Below are 6,802 nucleotides of genomic sequence, written 5' to 3'. Positions count from 1 at the left end.
ATCAACTGATATATGAAAAAATGTTCAACATCTCTAGTAATAAGAAAAATGCAAATCAAAACTACCCTAAGATTTTATCTAACCCCAATTAGAATGGCAATTATCAAGAACACAAGCAACAATAGGTGTTGGCGAGGATGTGGGGGAAAAGGTACACTCATACATTGCTGGTGGGGTTGCAAATTGGTGCAGCCACTCTGGAAAGCAGTATGGAGAGTCCTTAGAAAACCTCAAATGGAACCACCATTTGACTCAGCTATACCCAAAGGACTTAAAATCAGCATACTACAGTGATGCAGCTGTTTATAGCAGCTCAATTCACAATACCCAGATTGTGGCACCAACCTAGATGCCCTTCAACAGATGAATGGATAAAGAAACTGTGGTATATATACACAAAGGAATATTATTCAGTCATGAAGAAGAATAAAATTATGGCTTTTCAGGTAAATGGATGGAGTTGGAGATTATGATGCTAAGTGAAATAAGCCAATCCTAAAACACCAAAGGCCGAATGATCTCTCTGATGAGTCGATGGACGATATATAACTGGGGTAGGAGGGAGGCAAGAATGGAGGAAGGATGGATTTTATAGAGGAAAATGAGGGGTGGAGGGAAGGAAAAATAATAGAATGAGAGAGACATCATCACCCTATGTAAGTGTATGATTGCGCAAATGATGTGACTACTTCGTGTAGAACCAGAGAAAGGCTAGTTGTACCCCAATTGTGTACAATGAATCAAAATTAAAAATAGAGTTAGTGGTACTAAGAGTAACAAATAAGAGGTTATAATCAGTTTGTCATTGGACTGTCAATCAGAGAAGTAGTGGCTTCCTTTGTGTGGAGGTGGGGGCATAAAATGAAAAACCAAGAGTATAAAGGCACAAAGTTGCATAACTGCTCTAGTTGGAGTTTGTAAACAGAGAACAGGTTGAATGTAGGTAATCCCAATCTGAGAGTCAAAAGGCATCCACAGCAGGCTTTAATCCAGCCAGCTTCCTGGAGACCCTTCGTAGGTTTTGAGGTCTATAAAGTATGCACCAAAGTACCCATACTTCAAAAAACAATGAGACAAATAGTAAAATCATTATTCCAAAAGTTAAAAAGGTAGTGTAGACATACATAGTATAATTTAGTTACAATGCGTGGTACTGTTTCTATGATATAGCCATATTAAAGGTTTCTCTCCTACATAATTATATATTCAGCTGGCTTTCAGTTGAACACAAAACCATCCTTGTACCACTACTGACCATTGGCAATAGCTCTTTGACAGCAGTTTTTATTCTGTTGTAGAAATTATTCTTGAATTGAAAAAAAAAGTTTACAATCCAATGTCCATTCATTAAACACTGTCATATTTGTGAAGAGCTTCTTCCAACTTCTGGGTTGCTTTTTGGAAAAATATTATTTGTTGTTGTAAGAACTGCTGCATCTGTGATTTAAAGTCTCTTACTCGAATTTGACAGGAAGTGGTGAATTTCAGCCACAGTGGCAAAAGAAATTGTGTTCCAGTGATCCTGAATGCCCTCAGCCTTTTGGACTTCCATCTTCCCTTCTTCCACTTGTGGCCTACTCCCCTTTACTTTTGCAAGAACTCCTTTCTGAACGTGGATGATATCCAGGAAGCCGGGCCAGGTGCCCTTGATGCCCGCGCTAATAGTTCCATCACTGGTCCTGGTCCTACCTGGGCTGCTCAGCAAAGAGCTCGCCGATGGCATCATGGGCATCTCCGGTGAAGGCAATGGCCTGATTCAGGAAGCCTCCTGAGGAAGCCAGCTGAGGAAGCCTGCTGAGGAAGCCTGCTGGTCCATCTTAAAGACCTGGCAGAGGCCAAGGAAAGCCTGGTTCACCTTCTGACGCTCCTTCTTGAAGTCCGTCACCTGCTTGCGTGGGAACGTGTTGGCAGTGTGGTTGAGCTGCAGTGTGCTGTCATCCATCTTCTTGGTGAAGCACTTGAGGCCATCTGTCATGCTTTTCACCTCTTGCAGGTCAAGAGCTGCTGCGGGTGGTGTGCTCAGGGTCAGGAAGAAGTTGGTGCCCACCATCTCGTCCTTCTCTGCCTTCCTCTCGCCCTGTTTCAGGCCTTCTCATCTGTGCTACCGGGCAGGTCAGGAAGTGCTGGAGGACGTCACACTGTGCCAGCACCGGCTGGCCGGTCATGTGGTTCATCTACCAGATCAGGCCTTTCCTGTGCTTGGAGATGAAGTCCTCTTTGAAGCAACCAGTGGCCTGCTTCTCAGGCAGGTAGAGCACAGAGATGACAGGGAACTTCTGAGCCAGGCGCGCATACAGCCAGTGGAAGTGCTCGTAGCACCTGTGCACAGGCACCTGCGTGTGCGTGGGCACCAGCTCGTAGGAGATATAGGTCTTCATACCTTTGAACTTCTCAGCTTGGTGGGGTCGTCGATGGTGCACTGGAAGGTTAAGGGTTCTCTTGCCACTGGGGCTGTAGGGCCCTAGCACCATGCATAGCTTGTCCCCATCATTCATGAAGCTTGTCGCCTCGCTCAACACGAAGGCCTCCCCACCTGACTAGACGAAAGTGGAGAAGCGGTTGAGGTTGCAGCTCACCATGGCCGGGCTCTTGGCCTTCGAAGGGTGATGCTGCGGAGGTGCGGATCCACGGCCAGATTCCAGCGACAAGTCTGAGCGTGTGGACAAGCGGTAGCGGCCAGCCACGCTCAGCCACCGGCAGAACCACAAGCCGTCAAGGTCCGAGTAGGCGCTGCTACCCGGCGCACCAGGCTTTCGGCCACCTTGGAACTGCCCTGGCGGGTCCGGTAGTCGCCATAGAGCTGCTGAGGCGACGGCTGCAGGGGCTCCCGTGGTTAGGAAAGCCTGCGCTGGGCAGAAATGTGAGTTTAAAGTTATCTCCATTCTGGTAACTTTTTCATATAGTGACCCCATGCTCTAGAGCACAAATTATCATGACCTTATCTATTCATTCCAGTGCCTATCTTGTATTTTGTAAGCATGATTGAGGCATAATGCTATGTGCTGCATAGATAACAACACAGTATGGTATGAGGGCTTGTTTTCCTCATTGTTGTGAAAAAGTACAATTTAAATCATAAGCACAATTTATTGTTAGTTGGTTATGGTATAACTACAACATTTAGCATTCTTATGAGCATTTGCTCCCTTTTGAGAACACTTCCATCTTTCCTTTCTTATAGAAAGTTTATACTCTTGACTTCTCTTCCTAATCCAATCTAGAAAAAGTAGATAGTATATTCTTAGTATATAAGTCCTAAATACTTTTCCTTTTATTTGAGTCCCACAGTCAGAAGAAGAGATAATATACAGAGTTTTCCATTCATTCCCATTGTCAAGAGCTGAACTAGAAAGAGATGAGCAGCCAAGTACAGGAGACTTAAGACAATATACCAAAATGAAAGTAATAGTGAAGGATTCATTTAATGGAATAATAAAAACAAGAGCATGGGCTCCTCCTGTGGTGTATTTTTCCTATGAATGTCACGAACCTTGGGGCTTAGTGGAAGAAAAGGGAGAAGACTTAGAAATGGAAAATTATGAATAGTGAGTGAGAGAATAGCATCTTCAAGGGTACCTTCTCCCTCAATAATGAGGTCTCTGCTGATGTACCTGGAAAAGGCCTCAGTGACAATCCCAATGAAGGGAACTGTAATGGTGGTGCATTTAAACTTCTTAAGAGTATAGCTGGTCAGTGGTTCCTGGGTCCTTAATTGCAGCACCCTTAAAAGACTGCAATGCACTGGCTATGCATAAAGTCTGGTGTGGAAAAGGCTGCTTTCTGCTATGAGACATACTAGGAATAAATAGCCTTTGTCATTGCCTGTGTTTGCACTTAAAGTTCACACATAGGAATTTGATCAGAAACTGTACTCCTCAACTCCACCACTTGATTTTTCATTGCTTGATAAACAGGCTACTTCACAGGAACTCAAATGGGTCATACTTTGAATGACTATGACAAGAGACATGCAAATAGTCTGAGATCACAGAGGACAATGGTGATTATCAAAACCTCTCTAAGCAGGATGGTTAGGCCTGCCAAGTTAAGTCAATACAGCCATGAGTGTCAATCTTTGCCAAGCCAGGGAAAGATGTTCCATAACCTATGAAAGTCTACTTTAGAAAGCCCGTAAGTTTCCTGTATGAATATATGCACACACACACACACACACACACACTACACATATATATATATATATATATATATATATATATATATGTATATGCAGAAAAATTTTTAAACCTGGTTTGAGGCACCAATTTTGGCAAAGCAGAACTCTGGCCAATACATTGAACTTGACTTGAATAACTTTCAGGGTTCAGACTGTGTGATGGCAGCTTATATTCACAAGAAATACAGCCTCAGTGGGCATATGTGTTCTCCCTAGAAACAAAGTTTACAATGTTTGAGCACTTCAAGAAGGTCATATGTTAATAAGGCCATCAGGGTGACATGACTCCCAATGTGGACTGCCATCATGGTGTCACCGGCCCTAAGGTTCACGGTGCCATCCAAATGATTTAACTCAGTGGTTGAGTGTAGGCTAAGTGTCTCGGGCAGTTAGTTTCAGAAAGTCCTGTTGTTCATGACATTGGTTTATCAGACTCAAGAGTGTAGATGACATCTGGAGGTGTTCTGTGTGGAAAGTGCAGGAACTAAGGCTATCTTCTATTGTGTCATAGTTGGCATTGTTGAGTGTGATCATAGGCTCAGCAGTGACTTTGAATGCAAAGCAGTCACATCTGCTTGGGGAAGGAGCACAAGCAGTTTCTCTTTAGGAGGAAAAATTTCAAGAGCAATTATGAAAAATGATGATACTAATGTCTTTCTTCTCCCATAGCTGCCCAGGTGTTGGGGTTTTGTTTTCTGTTGTGGTGGTTATTGCCATTAGCATGTACATTTAGTAATTAAACTTCCATATTTTTTCCTATTATCCACTACTCTTAATAGATATTTCAATTAAAATAATTGTATGGAAAAGTGATAATATTTTTACAAATTTTTTTACATAATTTAAACTGAAAAGACATGTACTTTTTTGTTTAGAGCATAATCCTGAATTTTAAAATGACTTTAAAAACTATCCTGATTTATGAAACCATGAACTATATGAAAACATTCCCATTTTAGTCTTTAGGAAGGGTCAAAGGGGATAGAAAGCTCTTGAATTGTCTCCTGTGGTGACTGAGGTGCCAGTAAGGAAAAGGAAAGACAGCATGATAAAATGAGAAGCACCCATATAGGGAATTGATGCAACTAGAACCAAGACAGTTCACCTGAGAAGAGATGTGTAGACCATGCTGGGTTTATCTTGTTTCTTCCCCTAATCATTTAAACTTGCCCCTCCATTATCCAGTGAAACTTTTAATTACTCTTGTATCCTGGGAGTGGTAGTGAACATAGAGAGTTCCTTGTATATCCCATGTTTAGGTCCACTGAAGTGCAGTTTGGACTGTAAATCTGGGGCCATTATTAGATATACTATACTCAGGAAAATGGAACAAAGAACATATGCAGTCTCATGGAATATGGATAGTGTCATTCAGCCCATGGAATACTTGGGAATAGAAAGGCCAAACCTAGAGCAAACTATAGTTAGGATCCAGCAAAATTCTAATTGAACTAGAGTACCAACCTGATTTACCTGCCAAGAACATTCTGGCCCTTTGACTGAGGAATCTGTCCCTGGGCCATATATTCAGCTTTGCCATGCAGGACAACATTTTTTTGTGCTATTCTGGCATCTTCTAAAGTATATAAATAAGTCCAGGTGTGCATCTTGAGAATATATCAACATTATAATATATTTGGTAGTGGAGACCCTAAGAATGGTGGGTTGGGAGCACTCAGAAGGAACCTACACATAAATGGTTAGTAGTGCTAGGCCCCAGTCCCCAAACAGGAAAACAGTGACCATACTCGTGTGCTTTCTAGTATCTAAAAGACCCAAGAAGTGCAACTCTCAAACACCATTCAGTAAACTTTAACCTAGGATTCTGGTGCCCACAGAGGCAGAAAGATATTAGACTCTCTCTTAGTTTATTTCTGAAGCAGGCAGCAGGAGGCCCTGGGACTCATCCTGGTACTCCCCTATGTTGAAGGGAACAGTGCCTATGGTCAGTCACAGGGACCATCACTTCCAGGAATAAATCAGGGCTGACCATTAGGATTTGTTCACAAGTTATCAACACAGGTAGAGGGAACAGAAATCCAGCGGAGCAGTGGGCCCATGAGGGACAATTTTCCCACCTGAACTCCAGCCAGTACAAGCCAGCTGACCCATGGCATGTGCAGGTTGGATGGACATGGGTGGCTCCTGTACAGCAGAGTGGACCCTCTTATTTTTGAAGCCATGCAGTGTGTACAAACAAGAGAAGTTAATATTTAGATGAGTGGGTCTTCAACTCATCTATCACCTTTCCTCTCCCTGTCTCTTTTGCTGTCATCAAGGTGGGAGCCAGAAGAGGAGTAGCTCTCACTGCCCAGCACTGCTGCCCTAAGGGGTCCAAGTCTGCAGTGCTGGTGCTTACAGTTCAGACCCAGGGACAGTAGACACCCCACCACTTCAGTGGTGCCTCTGTAATCGCTGCACTTGCTAATGCCTCGCTTAGGCTATAGTCAGGGTACACTAAGGCAGGGCCTTATAGTTAGGCATCATACACCTTGACACTCTCACCCTTTACATTTATCAAGATTACTTCACTCCAATGTCTCTTATGGTGCAGGATAAAGCAATCCCCAAGAGTTTGATATTTTTTCCACTGGAGTTCACAGTTGGATCCTCACTAGGTTGTTTATT

At 43.1% G+C, this 6,802-nt stretch overlaps 1 pseudogene; it reads right to left on the bottom strand.

The window, feature by feature from the left end:
- Window positions 1-1,347: 1,347 nt before the first annotated feature.
- Window positions 1,348-5,781, bottom strand: LOC124982766 (sorting nexin-18-like; annotated as a pseudogene).
- Between the last annotated feature and the right edge of the window lie 1,021 nt (window positions 5,782-6,802).

This window comes from Sciurus carolinensis, chromosome 4 (assembly GCF_902686445.1).
Source record: "Sciurus carolinensis chromosome 4, mSciCar1.2, whole genome shotgun sequence".
NCBI classification, from domain to species: Eukaryota; Metazoa; Chordata; class Mammalia; order Rodentia; family Sciuridae; genus Sciurus; species Sciurus carolinensis.
The sequence above is the reverse complement of the archived record's forward strand: the minus strand, read 5'-3'. Positions and strand labels throughout refer to the sequence as shown.